The sequence below is a fragment of the Polypterus senegalus genome, chromosome 2, assembly GCF_016835505.1.
Source record: "Polypterus senegalus isolate Bchr_013 chromosome 2, ASM1683550v1, whole genome shotgun sequence".
Taxonomy (NCBI): domain Eukaryota; kingdom Metazoa; phylum Chordata; class Cladistia; order Polypteriformes; family Polypteridae; genus Polypterus; species Polypterus senegalus.
The window spans coordinates 259,450,767-259,469,844 of NC_053155.1; the positions used below are offsets into that span (position 1 = coordinate 259,450,767).

Genomic DNA, 19,078 nt, shown 5'->3' on the forward strand with positions numbered 1-19,078 from the left:
TTCTAATACTGCAGTAACATTTTCTTCCTTTGTACCTGGTATTCTTTTGCATTTTCCCAAATGTTCAATTGTCTCTTCATTCATTAGTTTAGCCTGGCTTAAAATTTTTAAAGTTTTCTCGTATTTGTTTAAAATGTGACTTCTTCTATGAATTTGATTTGTGTAATGGCCAGATATGAATGGTTCAATATAGCAGAATTCTGACTTTTGTTTTGCTGAGATCCCTTTGTAAGGACCTTGGCTCTTTCCCAGTTGTTTTTGTTAACTGGCAATCTTTTGGGTTTTTTCTAAGAGAGTCTGAAGGATACTAACAGAATGTCACATTATCTGATATAGTAACTTTCTTATCAGATGGAGAAAGTCCCTTGGTTACTAGACCTTGGGAGTTCATATACGCTGTATGCACAGAGAGGCAAATATTATAAATGCCTCACAAAAAAAACTCTTCTTTCTACTTAATGTAAAAAAATCAGCCTACTTCAGGGGTCTTGTTAAGTAACAGTGAAAGCATTGTTAACTTAAACAAACAGAATTAAGAACCAATTACTCATCATCTCTGCTATGTCCTTCTCCCATGCAATATCTTGGATTTTCCACTTTGATAATTAAAGTCACACATTACTATGACATTATCGTGTAAACCTACCTCTTGAAATTATTGTAAAGTTGTTTATTGACACCCAGGAATTAAAAATGAATGGAAGTTTATTGATAATGTTGGATCTCTATCTTTACAGCCTTTCAATTTAACCCCAGCACTTTTATTCAGGCATACCTAATTTTTTTTACCTCTTCCATATACATGTGGCCACCCCTCCAGCTGTTATATTTCCTTATCTTTTCTTATATTTATTTTGTGTACTTGCCTCCATCTCAATGACTCAGACTAGTTTTTGTATTGCTTTAATATATATTAAATGTGTAGCTACTTTATATACTGTACTACTCCTGTTGAAATATTTTATTTTTAATAATTGTGGTTTTTAATACTAGACCTGGCACCACCGTCTCAGAGTTTTTACATTCAGGAACTTGAAAACATTAATACATTACTCATTAAATTTTGATTAGTAGAAAACAAAAGTAAAAATGTCTTCACTTGCCAAAATATGCTGTCTTGTAGCAGTGGCCTCCATTTAAAGTTTTTGGTTTGCTAATTGAGTTACAGTGTTGTTATAAGGAATGAATATTTGCTCACACCAGAGTGTAACAGATTTTGTATTGCTTGCTATTTGCAAAGAATACTCAGTCATGCAAACAAAATATCAGTAACAGTTTCTTGTCATAGGAAATGCACTTTAATCAATTAAAAATACTTATTTGTCATTGGCTTTGGGCCACACAGTTGACTCTCATTCCCACCACCAAGGTTCATCCTGCTGCCCTTTAGCTGTCTCTGTTCCCAGCCCTTCTTTTAAGATGTTATGTAAATGGGTGACCTTTAATGATGACCTAACAGTGTGAAACTATGCAAGAAATATATAAAAGACAGGAAAAGGGAAAAGGCTTATCACTCAAATACCTCAAAGCCTTTTTGTTATCCTCTTGAGATTCTGCAAGAATTGTCATTTTGTATTTCATTGATGCAGAATGCAATAAATGTCCAAGAACATCAAGGTCATTGTTGCCTACAGTTCATCTTAAGTCATGTGGTTTAAACTTTGCAGCCTTGCCGCTTAGTATACATTGTTACAGTGCCTTAACTAGAATTTGATGGGCTTTAATTTAAAAAAATAAATGAGATCCCACCTTTTCAAACATTAAATTAAATCCAACAAAATGACCACCATCAAAGAGAAAAAGGGTTAATAATCCTAATTAAGTTTTATGATTTTATAGTACCATTAACTTTTTCACTCCCATGTCACGTAGGCCAGCCTTGCATAACAATTACCATGCAGTCATCGTAAGCTGTCAGGCCCTGTCTATACTGCCTATGCAATTTGCCACTGGCCCTGTACATGTATCAAGAAGATGATGTTTACATAGTGGCCACAGCAGGTTTATGATGGATTATAGTTATTCCATTCTTGATCTTTGAAAATCAAATGCACCTGATGCTAAATAAAGTGCACCTCAAGCAGTGGATATATGCTGAATATATTTTAGTAAGTTTAAATGTATAGCTTAAAGGGAGAAGGTTTCTGTTCCAGGGTGGATTAATAAAAGCCCCAATAGCCAATAACAAATGTTAGATTAAACAAAATAGATAAGATAAAACAGTATTAATCCCATGTGGAAATGTAACTGCATACAGCAGCATGTGTTTTATAATAATAATAAATTATGTACATTTATATAGTCCTTTTCATAGTGATGTACTTAAAAGAACCACATAAAATGCCAAAGTAACATTTTGGATATTTTCTTCAGTAGTTATCTGGCAAAGTATAAATGTTTGATATTGACATGTGAATACAGACTGAGCAACCAACCCATTACACACTGTGCCTCAGAGAGCCAATTAGTAACAGTTGAAACAAGAATAGTAAGAACAATTAAGAGAGAAAACAACAGCCACTAGTTTTCTGAACTAAAACCTCCAGGATCAAATCTGTCACCAAGAGACCACTCAACTAGAAATGCACAAATTCAAATATCATGAAGGAAACAGTAGAGATTAAGCTAATAGGAATCAGTGCACAAAGCTCATCTCAGACATTTTTAGGAAAAGATGGAAGACTCTTGAACTAGGCAGTTATTGGTCAGGATCCCCGAGAAGACAGTTCACTCCTAGGATGCTTTCTAACTGCAGCTCTGCTAAACACAGTCACACTGCCAATCCAACTATTCTGATGGGCCTGGTCTAAGAAGGTTGTAGAATGCCATTATAGAAGGAAATGGATCGGCTAGTCATGCCAATATGGATCTCAATGCTTAAAAACAATTAAAATGGACACCTAGTTATAAATTACACCACCGTCACAGATAAGTGAATTCATTTACATTCCTGCACTAATATCCAACCTAATCTGGAATGACTACTTAATTTCACTTAAAATGTTAAACAATCAAATGCTTTTCTTACATTAAGTTGAAAAATTTTCCTCAATTAGTGTGATTCAGTTCCATAGGACCTCTATGAATGCATCCTTACAGTCTCCATTACTTATTAGTCTGACAATGCTTCTTGTGCCGTCAAAACACAAATGGCAACAGGTGGTTTGAACAGCATGAACGATTGTGGATCAGCAATTATTCTACTTTGTGGTGTATTTTCTTTTATTAATGTTTCATATAATATGGTGGTATTTCATATTCTTCAGTGTTCTACAGTATTCTTATAGTTTAGATTTACATTAAAACAAGATTCTACTAAAAAACTTGCATGGCAACTCCATGCACACAATGCTCGGGCCAGGATACAAGCACACATTTTTGAAGCCATGAGGTAATCGTGCTAACTCAATCCTATAAAATCTTTCACAAAAACTAATATAAATGTCACAGTTTAATACTTGTGTCATTATCTTATGTTGTTCAGCAGTTAAAGGTTTGCAATGTCTGCACTGTTGTTTGCAAACACAGTGACACCAGCGATTACACAGCTATGACCACAGCAAATCTTCGGGTGGGCAAAACCATCCATTGACAACAATGCTGAAAGCAAACCCTATCTACATATCCCTTTCCACCTTTTAAAAATCTCTTCAAAAATAACTCCAAGCCCGTCTGTGCAAACTTAAAAACATCATGCACTAACTACTAACACATGCTCAGGTGAGTTTTGGTGCTGTGTGGTAAGCAGTGTAAACTGAATACAGCAGTAGCCTAGGGGATCCTGCTGTACCGAAAACTACGTACCACCCCTGAATGTCTTAGTAAACCATGTCCGGTCTATTTAAATCTGACTTTGTCTCAGTCACTCCAAGAATCTCTTCTTCTTAATCTACTACATAGTAGGTTTGCTTAAATTTTAAGGCTCTCGCTAGGCTGTAGGAAAGGGGTGGCGACTCCAGGCCTGGAGTGGCACAGTGGCTACAGGTTTTCATTCTAACCCTTTTCCTAATTAGTGACCAGTTTTCACTGATAATTAACTTTTTCCCCATCACTTTAATAGCCCTGTTAGAAGAGTTCAGCTCTCTGAATTGATTCTTTTTTTCATTATATGACAGCCAAGCAGAAATGAGATGTGAAACAAGCTAACAGATGACCAGCTAAACTGTGACTTCAAACTCCAACCAATTTCAGTCCAATCACTTTCTTAATGAGAGGCCAATTCTTGCTGTTAATTAAACCTGTTATTTAATTCCATGGCTTGTTGCTGCTCTCATTCTGCTATAGCACACATTTCAAAAACTGTTGTTTTTCTGTTCTTTCTAAGAGCACTGTCAAAATGTTTTGGTGACCTGAGAGATCAACCTTACCAAGACCATCACCTCTCTTTAATTTCAGATGTTGTATAATGGGCACAGGGGAGCTGGTCATGTGGTGGCTTGTTTTGTGTCTCATTATTGTTTGGCTGCTAATTAAAGAAAAAGAAACAACTATGGGGCCTGAGTTAAGTTAATTAAAAGAAGTAATCAGCAGCAAAAACTAGTCACTAATTAAAAAGATGGTAAGAATGAAAACCTGCAACCACTGCGGCATTCTAGGCCTGGAGTTTGTCACCCCTGCTGAAGGACCAATATTCACCTCACCTTAAACTCAATAACAGGAGAACTGCTGTGGTACTCCATCTTATTATGTATCTGAACCTCACACAGCTTCATAGCCCCTAACAATTACATCCTCTCTACCACAACACTTAACATTGCATACATCCAGATACTTCTTAAAGGCTGGGTTGGTTTCTGCTTCAACTGCATGTTTTAGTAGTTTGTTCTAGATTCCCCTGACTCTTTGAAAAAAAAGTGCTTCCAGGCTCCAGTTTTAAATGCAGCTCCTCTTAATTTCTCCTGCAGTCTTTGTGTATGTGATTCGCCGTCTAATTAAAAGATGCAAGATCTGCTTTATCAGTTTTTCAAGACTTGAATTAGGTTCCCACACAGTCTCCTCCGCTTAAGACAAAATAGGTTTAATTCTCGGAGTCTGCTGGAGTAGGACATGCCCTCATGTCCTGGGATGGACTTGGTTGCTCTCCTCTGCCCTGCTTCAAGTGCTGCTATGTCTTTCTTGTAGCGTGGTAACCGGAACTGCACACAACACACCCAAAGTGGTCGCACTATTGCATCAGAGTCTAAGCATAATATTCCTCAATTTATATTCAACAGTTTTATAATATAATCTAGCATTTTATTTGTGTTCTGAGTAGCTTGTACACATTGATAAAATTATGAAACTGTTTCAAAATATATCTCTAAATCCTTTTCAGAGGTTACCTCCTGATATTTAGCACTTTGCACTTTTCATAGTCAAGTGGGATATGGATGAAGGAAATTATGAGCAGAGTCTAAATAATCTTAGCAGTAACAGCATTTGCCCGAAATCCATAATTAAATAAAAACTAATTTTGGCAAAGTCTGAAATGACAAATTGACAGAGTTGTTTTTTATTTCATTTTACCTTAAATGTTATCTTCCAGTCAGGAAAGTGGTTGGAATAATATTCAAGAGCTATAGTTGTCCTCCAGAAGCTTCATTTGAAACTAGTTGATTGACTGCTTATTAATAGTAAAGAAGTTGGTTCAGCCACTTTTTGGACGTTCCAGTGGTGGAAGCTCCTTCTTCGTACTTCCACAACACGAATGCATGCGAAAATCCCAGCAGAACTGCTGCTCTTGATGTGCTCATGTAAGTGCGTCTGGAATTCAAATTCGCCTAGAACGTTTGTCTTATCTATTTTCCCTGTGAACGGGGCACACGCATGATTGCCAGCTGCCTACCTGCTTTAGGCACCATCAACACATTATATTCTGTCATTGACTGAGCAACTTGGTTGGCTGCTCGGCGTAAACGCAAACCCAAGAGGGAATGATACGTATTATTCTTACCTTTCACGTCACTATTCATTCATTCATTCGGGTCATGTGTTTCATTCATTGGCGCCCGGGCCGTAGGCTGTCACTGGGCATTTGGCACAAGACGCCATGTCATCGAAGAGCACAGTCCCTCACACACGTCATTTTTATGAAATAAAAGTGTGTGTTTCGGCGGTTCATATCATGTGCTATATAATTCTGAATGAGATCTACATTCGTTTTTTCCTTTTGTACCGTTTTTTACCCAGACCTTCACCTGTACCTTACCTTAGTCGCCGTGTCACCTCACCTGCGCTGTGCCCTTTCTTTCTTTCACTCTCCAGTTCTAGGTGGCGCTGTGACGCTCCCGGGTGAGGGTGCAGTGCCAGTAACAATGGCTGGAGGCAGTATGTGGTCGCTGCATTGTTCGAGCCGCTCACACGATCGCGAAATCAGTGCCGTCCCTTTGGCGAAGTCAAGCTAGTCCGTCATGGCGACCCTGAGGCAGTTGGGTTTCAACACAGCCCGCTTGTAAATCTGTCGTACGCTTCCCCCTGCAACGTGGCTGCAAGAGCAGCTCACGCAGGCGGTTCACTGAGGACTATTTCAAGAAAAGCGGGAGAACGTTAAACATAAAAAGAGAAAGAAGAAAGCGGACAGGCAGGCAGGCAGGCAGGCGTTGCCGAGGTAAGAGCGCGGCCGGTGTCCTCCTCGCACTTAGAGCTCGCTATCCGAACTTGTTCCAGGACCTGGAGTGAGTGAGTGAGTGCGTGTGTGTGCGAATGAACGTTTCGAACCTCGAGCGCGCCTCCTTTTAATTCATCGTAACGCTAGTAGCGTGGGGAAGGAAAACGCATTTGCAATAGCGAGTACTTTTTCATTTAGTAATTCCCGAAGAAAGAAAGAGAGAGGGGACAGGGATCGAGAAAACCGACTTTTCCTTTGTGGTTCCTTTTTATCAATTGAATTGGAAAAGGAAACCGAAGCGACATATCTCAACGATTCGGGGCGCTGTCGTGTGAGAGCGGGGGGCGCGCGCGTATAGCTCGCACTCGGAATCCTGAGGTGCCTTGTTTCGGCTTGGTGTTATTTGTAGGTTGGAGCGCCTAACGACTTTTCTTGGAGCTCTAAGGTAAGACTCCCATTTTAAATGCTGTTCACTTTTGTTAGGATTATTTGTATTCTTATAGTTGTTTCTGGGTGGATTAGGTTTTCGTTCGCTCGTGTGTACCGGCGCCTGCTGTCAGCCCTGAATGATGGAGGCGCTTCGTAACGCGCGACAGTTGCAGTTTAGCCCGTCCATCCAGGTGACTTCACCAGCACATAACGCTAGGAAAATCTTCCCGAGCTTGTCCTTTCCCTTTTTCGCAACATAAAGACCCACCGCGCAGCCTTCTCGAGTGGGCGATTTTGCAGAAAGGAAGCTGTGATCTCGGGTGGTATTTGTGGGAAAGAGCACTTCTAGTCTGGAGTCTCTTCAGCATGGACGTTACCCGGGGGAGCTGGCTTTTGACCAGCACTGTTATGCCGACCATATGTTGGGTTGTTCCGCTTATTGTGGAGGGGCAAGCTAAGCCGATTACGTGTAATGCTTCTCCCCTACTGTCCTATTAACCCACCTACTGTAATTGCTCCGCCGGTCTAAATTTAGAACAGAACACCTGATCATTCCTTACCCAAGCCCTTGGGCTTCCTTGTTAACGATTACAATTTCAACGTGCTCAACATGCACTCCATTCTTTGCTTTGTATAGCGTCTTTTATTTGTACAGTATTTTTTTTAGCGTTGTCTTTAAGAAAAATCGCGTTAGAATAACGAGTTGAAGAACCTCCTAGTTAATAAAGAAATATGGTTTGAACCGCCTCCTGTTAAATTTGCTACAGAAAAATTGTGAATTAAATAATGGAGACATCTTAATGTAGAGAATACAGGGTTGAGAGCTGTTAGTCCTCTGCGATCTCAGTGACGATATATTTTAATCAAGTCAAATTTTTATAAAACACTTTTCCAGTTTAGAAATTTTATGTGTTAGTCCAGAGAGACTTCAACAGTTTATTTTTCAAAAAGGAATAAAACCTGCATTGTGTTTTAGGGTAGCAGGATGAGACAGTGAGCAGGCTTGAGAAGTGAACTGTCACTGCTTGTATCCAGTTTACACATTCCTCAGTTTGTCAAGAGGGATGCACAGTGGTGTGGTGGTTAGTGTTACTGCCCTATAGCATCAGTGTCAAAGGTATGAATATTGACTTGGGTAAATAATTCATTCAAACTACATGTTTTCCCAGTGCTTACATGGTTTTTACAATGCCCAAGGACTTGTATGCTGAATTAGATGACAACTCTTTGTGCACGTGACCGGGACTGGCTCCATCTGGGAATTTCACTATGTCTCTGCAACCCAGATAAACACATTAGGAAATGGGAGAATAGATAGATAATGGTACTATGCCAACTCATTTGATTGGTGACACAAAGTTGTGCTGGGTTTGTGCATGAGGATGGCCTGCAGTGAATAAGTAGTTTGCTTTCTGGTTTTCTATTCTAAAATACAGCGATAGGCCTTGGTATACCATAACACTGTACCAAAAAGCAGGTTTTGAAAATGTAAGGAAATATTTATAAAGGTTTTATTGTTCTTCATTGCAGAGATGTATTAATTGTTTCATCATACTGTTGTCTAAGATTTTAATATATTTTCATATGTAAGAGGTAGGGAACCTATGTTTAGTTCCTTGCTCAGATGCTACCTGTTGTGCCTGCTCCGTCCCTTAATGTGCCTGCCTTCCAGTTTTAAAGTACTTGTAGTATACGAACAACTTGAATGTATTCTGATTCTGTACGGTGCTTTGGGTAAAGGCATCTACCGGTTTACAAATACCTAAAGAATTTCAGTCGAAATTAGAATAAGGTCCCTTATTATAACACTGGTTACAACAAAAGCTAGAAGACACTGGGTTGCCTCATGAATAATGAAGAGAAAGTCTATGTTGAGGGAGTCCTGTTTAAGCCCTGTTTGCCTTTAATGACTTTAAAATGTTTTTTTTTCTTCAAGATGAAGGATTCAAAGGGCTTCATTGATAGTATGTAACAAGTACCAGGGAGGCAAGATGGATTTACTCAACCACTTTGAGTAAAGTGTGCACTGCTGCCTCAATGGTATCAGCATTTGATTCCATGCTTTTGATAGCCCCCCTGCCCCTTTTTGTGATGGGCTTGATTTTTTTCTCCATTTGCCATCACAATATTTGTAATTGTGAATTCGTATTTTGCACCAGAGTGCCAGTTTTAGCAAAAATGTTTGGATTAATAGGGGTAAAAACAGGGGACAGAACAAATATGTTTCATATTCTGTTAATGGAAGCACTGATGTGGGCATAAAGCTGACAGTATGAAGTGTGTCGTCATGTCATGCGTGATTGCCTGTCAGTGCAAATGCAGGAAAGAGAGAGTTGTAGCCTTAGAACAAGCAGGTTAAGGGGCAGGTAGCCTAGCAGACCTTGGGAGTGCCCAGTTGTTTGATGAGAAATGTGTTATGTGGTACCAGAAGATAACTGGGGGAACGGTAACGTTGGAAGTGGTTCAGGATAGGCCATGAAGTAACGCCATGGTAAGGTTTGGGAAAAAACGCTTTGACCATTGGCTCACTGAATGTAAAGTTGAGAGATGAGTTTGAGAAAGGCACAAACTGTCTGGGAGTTTTCATCGGTGGAAAATTACATCAGTGTGGCAAAAAAAAAAAAGGTCTCTGTCTTTATGGTCATTTACTATATTCTGTTCATGCTATGTTGATCAGTATTTTTTTCAGCCTTGACTTGCCTTGTGGTGACATTTTTTAATATAGCATCTTGGTTCACTGTTCATTTGCAGCCTTTAAGGCTTTTATTTTTGCATTAACGTAAATGAGTTGCACTTTGCTCGCCTAATGCATATGTCCCTTTCATGTTGAATCCTTCTATTATTTCTCAGTTTTGTGTTAGCAGTATCTAAAGGCTATATCACGTGGGCAAGGCATATTTTAACCCCTAACAGTCCTCAGCCTGGAGCAGAGTGGAAGGTGCAGGCATAGTTCGTACACCATAGCTCCGAGGTCATGTTGTGTGGCTGAGTCTGTTAAATGCATTTATTTTTTTGTTTTTATTTTTAACACTTTTTAAAGTGCTTGTTCTCAAAGTGTGGTACATGTATCCATAAAAATGGTGTAAAGATTATTTATAATGCTGTGTTTTATTGTTTATTTTCAATTCCACTTTGCTTTTGTATTCAGAAACATTGCTATAAAGGGCAGATTTCTTTGTTATTGGTAAGAAGAGCTTTCCTGAGTTTCATAGGCTTTGAAGAAAATTCCCAAAATGTTTGTCTCATAAACCACAAATCACCCTTAAACAATATGCTGCCAAAAGGAGCGTGGATGCTGGCAATACTGTGTACCAGCAGTACATAAGAGTCATAGCCCAATGCTTCCAAATATGTAAGCACTGCTATACAAGTTTGAAAGGCTGAGTCATGGAGAGAGAGTTGGAATGCATTGTTCAAAAAAAGTATAGCTTAAAGTTAATAAAATAACAGCTTTTGAGTGTGGCCTCACTGTACTGGTTGTTACCCTATTATTTGTTAATGACTAAAATTCACAGAATGAACATTAATAATACATAAAGTTTCTTGATTACCTTCATGTGTAGACATTGGAAGAACAGTAAAATCTGAGCAGTGCAAGAGCACAAGATGCTGAAGTGCATGTTCTCTGCTAAACCTCACTGCAGAATTCTTCAGTCTTGCCTTATGTCTATAAAAGGTGTGAAATATATAATGGTAGCCTCCATTTTACACATTATTACTTGGAGCAGTTGCACATTGTTTATTCTTGAAGACAAACAATTAAGTATATTATAATTTCTGAAAAAAATGCATCTGGTGGTGCTGCTTGTCAGATGCTGTTGTCAGCAAGTCCCTTTCCATTTTTATATGTCAGTTTTCTGTAGTAAATGTTTTTGGTGGTGACAGAAGGCAATACCAACACATCTGCAAATTTCTTATTTATTTCATTCCATGTTTTTGTTGTAGTGCTGCCATATGTAAACCAGCTATCTATGCCAGATCCAGCTAAAGATTATTTGTGACGCCAACAAGGAAGCCCAATTTTATGTTGATAGCTATTAGAATCATGGAAAGTAACAATTACTGCTTTGTTTAAAAAATAAATAAGCTCCTAAAAATTAATTAAGTCATTTTCCCAGTTTGTCTCTTTCCTTTATGGGAATCACAAGATGCTAAAGCCTAGCCTGGCAGCACTGGTTGCAAATGAACCACCAGACCTGGGTGTCAGTCCAGTTTATCTGAAGGCACATTCAACCCATACTCTGTGTCTTATGCTGTGACAATTTAGACTGACTAACCCAACTTTTACACTTCTGGTATGTAAGAAGAAACCAAAATAGACAAAGAGTGATCTGAAGCTGTAGAGTCTGTAAGGCAGCAGTGCTGACCCACTCTTTAAAATCCCACCAGCAAGTTATGCTTCACCACATTTATTGATTTCAGAATGTAAGTTGAAATTTGCAAGAAGTCATGAGTAAGGCTAATATAGCTTTAATTTACAAATAGGCATTAACATCTATGTTCAAAACTGTAATATGGTATATGTATACTATAGGTAGTTATACAGAGTATATTAACTCACTGAAAATACTTGGGCTGAAGGGCCCTTTTGTTGGTCAAATTTCTTGCATTTTTATCTAGATTAAAATGGATAATAAAATATGCTACAGTGCAAATTAATCAATTTCAATTCAGTCTTAAAGTAATTTAAATGCTTGTAACACACAGACAAAAATATCTACAAGAGCATACCAGCAACAAAAATAATGTGATCATGTAAGTAAAGTGCAATGAATAAGATCACAATCCGAGTATACTTTTTAAATGATTGTAAAATTGAATTCAAAGTAATTTATGGTAAAGTTAGAACTGGAAAATCAAAGAAGTCTCACTAATTTTTGAGGATGCGTGCTTCATTATATATTGTACTGGACTGGTTATCATACCTAGGCTGGTTCCTACCTCCACCTGTAAACAGAAATCAGAAGGTTTAAAAAATCTTCTGATCCAGTTAAGTTAAAGTGCTGTCAACGTTATGGAAAAATTAATTAAAGCTAAAGTTTGATTTACAGAGCATTTTATTAAACATAACTGAAAAAAGCATTGCCAACTGTGTCAGAAGTATTAAATCTTTTAATTGAACATGGCAAACAAGTAATTGTTAAACATTACTGAGAGAGAAATATTTTTTGCAGATATCTGCACAAGTAAGGCATTATGTCATTTAAAATTAATATATATGGTATATTTCCAGGAAATGCAGTTGCTTTTTGTTATTTTTATAAAAAAATAAAACATTTTAAAACACCTTTTTTTGAGTAAGATTCTATTTCATTAAAAGACTGTAGAGCATATGAGCCTCTCTTGAAAAATTGTCCTCTAGAAGTAATTGTCTGTTTATTATATAAGATAACACTAAATATGCAACTGACGTTTGTAGAACCTGAGTTTGCTTGGTTAGCTCCTTTTACCTTATTGCTTTCATTGACTGTGGTATGGTGAACTGCAAAACAAAGAGGAATAAATGGGGGGGAAATGGGACCCATTATTGACTATTTAGAACACACCAATGGTATAGTGTGGACAAGTGAAATTAAAATTTAACTTGTGAATTGAGCTTTAAGCTCAAATGTTGAAAATGTCCTGCTGTATATCCATGTAAAACTATATAGCTTGTGTTATCATTAACCAAGCCATAAATAATGTATATGAATTGATAGTGAAGTGTTTAAAACAGCTGACAAAGCTGTAAGTGATGTAAGAAGGTATAACCAAGCCACCACACATTACAAGAAACGAACAATCTAAGACACAAAAAACACTGTTAATTTAACCAGTAGTGTAGCACGAGTGATTAAATAGTTGCATTCTCAAACCTTCTTAATACAGTTCAGGGTCATGAGGAGGCCATAGCATATCTTGGCAGCAACCATCCTTAGATGAGGCACCAGTTCTTCACATCAGTGCCTCAATGAAAGGTTTACGTGACTGAAGATTTGAAAAAGTTAGCTTCAACTTTACCCATATAGTAGAGAATAGCATATTCTCTGCAAGGACTGTAAATATTGTTGTGGCCAGTAAAACTGCAATTTTCAATGTGAATGCAGACAAATGGGATAGCAGAGAAAACAATTGGGAACCATTGTCCTTAAGTACTGTTTATTTACATATATATTACAAAGTATCAGGTTTCTTCACTTTAAAGTTCTGTATATTAGTTTCTATTAATTTTCACTTCAAAAAGAGGCTAATGTAAAACTTTTCTTTGAAGATATTTCATAAGATTTTTCTTCATGTTTGATTTTTTTTTCTTTTTTGAGAGTTGTTGGTTTTAAAAAAGCAAAATGTGAAACAGAATGAAATAATGACAGGTCATTAAGGGAGCTAAAAATATGAAGTTGTCATTGCTAATAGAAGGTTACTTGTTTTGTTTTAGTTCAATTTGGGCATATCACGTTTCACATAATTGTACACTGGTAATTAGATGCTTTCATTTGGTAAAGATTTGTGTACAAACTTTTTTTTGTTGTTGAAAAGAATTATATAGTATTTGATATTTCTTTTTATAGCATGCTGTATATTGTAATTTTCTATAATTAGGTTGTGTCAAAAGCCACTTTCAGTTGATCTAGAAGAGCAGAGTATATATTGGAAAGTCAGTGGCAGACGTTCTGTGCATATTTTAAAGGTAAAAATTATGCTTGGTGAAGAATCACCTGATATACAGTTGAGGCAGTTAGGTGGGCACAACATTTTGAGGTAAACAGAGGCTTATTGTACACCTCACAAGGTGTTCCCATTTGCTACAAACAGTTCAAGCATATTGGCTATTTACTCACATGTAGCGGATGTCTTGAAAACCATAATAAGAGCTTCTGCCTAAAGAGGAGTGAGTTGAGATTGTTAGGGGATGTCGTAAGGCACACTAAAATCATTGTCTCTTCTATCTGGTATTGAAACACCTGGAAATCCCCTGAAGCTCCTGGAGAGTATTTCCTTGGGTGTTCATTTCTTTGTGCTCCTCCCAGGACCTTCACTAGAACAACCAGATGGAGACTGAAGTGTTGCACTCTCAATTAAAAAAGACTGACAACATAATTTCTGCAGTCAAGGAGTAAAATGTGATGAAGTAAATGTAAAACACGTTAAGTCAAGAATTAAAGTGGTACAGCTAAATCCATAATATTACAGCCTCAGGTGAAGGGCACCTATTAATCAAAGAATGTGCTTAAAATAATGAAATACAGTCATATTTCTGAGGATTGTTATTCATCAAGTTTTCAGGTGTTTATTATTGTCCCCTTTAATTATCCACAGTTATTTGTGCTCTGCTTTGTCATCAGAATTCTCTAAATTATTATAATACAACTCAGTACTTCTTCAGTGCCTTGGGGTGGAGTTTACTATATAAATAAATATTACAAAAAAGAACATTTTTTTATCTTCTTAATCGAATTTAAGTCAGGAACTAACCCAAATACAACATCACAGGGTCACTCACACATGTCTAATTTAAAATAGTCTGTTAAAATAACATGCATGTCTTTAGGATGTGGGAATGTACTATGGAAAAATAAAAGTTGCTTTGTTCGCATGGAGAAACTGGGTGTATGAAAAAAGTAACCTGAACAAACACTCAACACATAAGCTATTCTAGTGAGGGATGTGAATCAGGTGACATCTTTTACACCAGCATTTTACATGCTGGTGATAGCATTAGGATTAGGAATTGATAGTTCCTAATTCTCTCTGTAATGCTTTTTTAGTATTTACATGATTGTGAAACAATGAAGGGAAACTAACAGAAAACTGTCAGGAATATTTAAATATCAATGTCAAATTTTTCCTTCTGTTTACTTGCCTAATATAATGTATTTTTTGACATATTTAAATAACACCAACGCACTTAACAAAATTGATTTTTTTTCAGCGCCAATGCCAGTTAACATGTTTTGTGTGTTCTGATTGGATTGAATTTTGAATGGTAAAAATGACATGATGGTGTTGCTTAATATGTTTGACAGTGAGTGTAATGAAGAAGTGTGGGACATATCAAAAATCATTCAGACAGTGCCAGAGTGAGTCTTTAAAGTAAGATTCGCCCACATACCGGGTATAACATAGATGGACTGGAAAGTGGAATTTGTTTTTGTGGAAATACTAGCAGACACTTTAATAAATCCCACAGTTTATAGCCTGTCCTACAATGCAGGGAATGTAGCAATGACAGTTTTATTAGGGTTACAATTTATGATGTAGACTTTTCTTGATTTGAATTCGACATTTTATTTAAAAAGGCATTCAAGCACTAACTGTCTGAAAAAGAAAATGCAATGTGGAGATAAAGGTCATTTGCTTAATTTCCTCCATCTATCCCATTCCATAACTAGCAGTTATGTGGGGTGTAAAAATGTCACAAGTGTGTAAAATGCAGTTAGACACTGATGCAAATTGCACATGCTGCCAACTGGAGGCCACATATCTGAAACCAGAGGATCCCAGTTGCTCCTGTTGTTGGTTGGTTGAGTATAATTTCTGCCTTTGGCTCAAGAGTTTCTTTCTTTCAGTGTACTTCTCCTTCTCACCCTTGAATGGACATTCTGCCTCTTGACTGGAACCATTAGTATATGATCAGGTGGATATGGATGACTGTTTGCTATTAAACAAGAGGGCTTCACCCTCTGCTCGCTTCGCTCGCCAGCCCCTCTGTTTGGTTAATCGGATATACAATTAAAAAAATTTTTTTTTCTTTGGAATTGTTTCAATTTCATTATTTGCACTTTTACTTTAAAGCTTCATTAAAAACAATATTTTTTGGAGACACATTGTGACAACGCAACGTATAACTGCCCGTGAGTGACTATTGTTTCTGTTTCTCTAATAAATAGTCTGACTTTTTGTAATGTTTGTCCCTGTGATTTATTGATTGTCATAGCAAAAGCTATTCTCACGGTAAACTGTAAACATTTTAATATGAATGGCATATCATGATGTCCTTTGGTGTGTAATGTTATTCGCGGAATATATACATTACTTTTCATTTTGCCTGTTAAAATTTGCATTGTTTCTCCATGTTCATCAAAATACACCTGACCGAATTGTGTATTCTTTGAAATTCAACTTGTCGTTGCTTTAACTGTTCCGGGACCACAGATTCTCATAGCATATGGCCCGTTATTGTTAAGTCCATGTTTTGTGCATTGAATGATGCGTATGCGAAAAGACTTTGTTGTCTACTCTTTGCCTTTTATTTCTGAGCTTGACTTGTCCTGCTATTTTTTCAATTACACCTGGTTCTGATGATTAATCACCTTTTGTTTGCGGTAATGCAATCTTTTCTATCTTTTCTTTGATGCTGTAGCGATTGACATGATAAAGTCACAAAAGTTTTACTTGAACAATCGCAGACTTCTTAACCCCAAACACAACTTTCTAGCACCCTCTCCAACCCCTCCTCCTCCCTTGGGTCTTGCCGCCCCCTACCACATCAATCAATACCCACGCTGTCAGTCTTCCGTGCTGTACTCCGCCCTCCCTCAATCGGACCGAACAGCCACTTAAAACCAAAAAGGCCACAACCTGGCTGGGAGGCTACGATACTTTTGAATTTTACTGCTTTCATATTCTGTACCTTTCTCTGCATGTGTATCGCGTCATCGTTTGTTTGAGCCTTTCGAATTCCACTGCTTTCATAATCTCTTATCTGCCTTTTTTTCTCCCCAATGCCTTTGGTTCTCTATTCTCCGTATTGTCCTTATACGCTTTATATATGCTGAGAGCACAGGATCTGTGTGTACTACGTGCTTTTTACATGACTGAGTGTTTTTGATGGGTGTGCTCTTATATGATATATTTTGTAAGTAGGGCATGTCTTGCAAGAATCTCATGGTCCACGTCCACGCGAGACGGCCCTGGGATAATCTTTTGGCACCAAGTCTCATGTTTACGGTCCCCGTTAGATGCTCCGTGGCAAGTCTCTTTTGTCTCACGGGTCTTCCGAGAAGATCACATATCGTCGCCTTGCTTTTGCTTTCCAGGATTTTTTTTATAGTGTTTTAGGAGACATAGCCTTGAATACATGTCTAGATCCAGGGCATCTCTGTAGTAGAATTTTTACTCCTTTTCACATGAATAGTATTGATGTTCAGACATAAGACATTTTTTCCTAGAGGATAAGAGGTATGCACTAGGAGTGAACAAAAATTGAGGTATGTAATAAAGTGAGTTAAAAAGTTCCTGAAAGCAGTACCAGGTGGTTTTACTTTTGTTATTGCCTAGCATACATGAAAAAGAATAATTATTATACTTGTTGGCAATTGTGCTCTTCCCAAAGGGCATAACACAAAAACAAGACAAGAAGAAAGCGCATATCTTTACACTGGAACGATTGAGAGTTAAGAATGTTTTTCACTGACAGCTTTACTGTAATGCTGTGGTATTCTCAAATGTTTTCTACAAGCTTATTATTTAAATAAGTGGAAGCAGAGAATTATAATTCCATTAAAACACTGGATAAAAACTAACTTTGGTGCACAGTTGTTCATTTTTTGTTTCAAATAAGCATGAAGTAAACCAAGCTTTTCCCATGATTAATTGCTAAATAGCTGAGCTTATCATTTTTCATGATTAGCAACTTTTACTAAAGAGTCTTATCCACCTTAATGAGGGTACTGGTACTGTATCCCCCAAAATTAAAGATTTACATTTTTTTTTATTTTACTGTGTTTAATAAATCTAGGTAGGGACATAAACATCTTTGCTTTGTTGAGTCAAATGCTTTTGGCCATCCTGAATGTGTTCATTATAACTCTGATGCTATTTCAATGTCCCATTTGAAGAATCGGCATATGTGCTGGATTCTGCTAAACATGATGGGGATTTTGTGGTGCCAGTCAAGGATATTTAAACCAATTGTGATAATTAGAACCAAATACTGTAGGAGTTCACTTTCTGATGATTTTAAAGTTTTAATAGAGTGAGATTCACATGGCCCTGTAGAATGCCTGACCGGAAATATAAATATACCTATATTTGTTTACATAACAAGTGCAAACCTTATTTTTGTTTACTGAGTGCATCTTCTGTTGCTTTATAAAGGATTAAGATTTGAAGCAGTGTTGTGTTGCTTTTTATAACACTTGCACACTGTAGCAGGCAGACCTTACTCGCTGTGCAATTTCCGATAACCCATTGCCTGTATCATGTAAACCTGTGTTTCCCACTTTGGCTTCACATATGGGGAAATTTTAATAGATTGGAACGGAACTACAAAAGAAATATACCTCCTGAAACTCTTTATCAGCTATGACTCAAAACCAAAAGTGCAGATGGGCCTGTGATTGATGTGTGTTGTTTATTCATTTTAATGGTAGTAACCCAAGGTACTGTAATCCTTTTGGTGTAGAGTACTCTTTTATCCTGTGAATATGTAGGCAGTGGTATGAGGCTGTTGTAACAAAGTTGCTTCTCCTTGATCAAAAATTAACCCAGGTCTCTGGGTGTGTGTGGCAGCAGAGTTTACCACTTTTCCATTGCTACTGTATGTAATGTAAAAATGAATGGATGGGTACTTAGTGCACTCAGTGAATAACTGTGACACTCCATGTTTATATTTTTACTCAATACAGACAATGACATTTGGTTCTTGAAGCAGCAGCACAAACCATTATAACACAGTACCACCCACATATTTATTTTATATTATGATTTAGCCTACTATAGAAAATAAGACACTGTTCTATATAATGTTTCATGTTCTATGTTCTGATCAGGTTAACAGAAATAAAGAAGTTTATTTTAATATTCTTAAGAGGTTCTTTTATTAAAGCACCACTCGGCAAAGCAAGTACTGTGCAGTGCAGTCCATTTCCTGGCATTCTCTTGCACTGAAAAATAGCTGATTGAAAAATTGCAAGCTTTCTGCGATGAAAACAAAGTTTGCACAGTTTTTGCTTTTTGTATTGCTTAAGTAAAAGAGTCAACTGGCTTTATTAATATACATTTAATGCCTGGGATTATCAGAAGAGTTATGTAAATCTGGATTTAAGTGTTAGCATAAATTGAATTAAGGAGGAATATCGGCAG

General features: G+C 37.3%; 1 protein-coding gene across 6 annotated transcripts in view; it reads left to right on the top strand.

Annotated features, from left to right (window-relative positions):
* The window catches only part of farp1 (FERM, RhoGEF (ARHGEF) and pleckstrin domain protein 1 (chondrocyte-derived)), a 324,746-nt gene that overhangs the window by 13,998 nt on the left and 291,670 nt on the right, over positions 1–19,078 (top strand). For 2 of the 6 annotated variants that reach the window (XR_005632704.1, XM_039745426.1), the window contains exon 1: positions 6,371–6,586. The exons of 1 other annotated variant lie outside the window; for it this stretch is intronic. The gene's annotated coding sequence lies outside the window, so the exon portion shown is untranslated. Of the gene's footprint in view, positions 1–6,370; positions 6,587–6,879; positions 7,032–19,078 lie in introns of those variants that run through there. 3 more of the 6 variants (XM_039745425.1, XM_039745422.1, XM_039745423.1) reach the window with 3 other exon arrangements.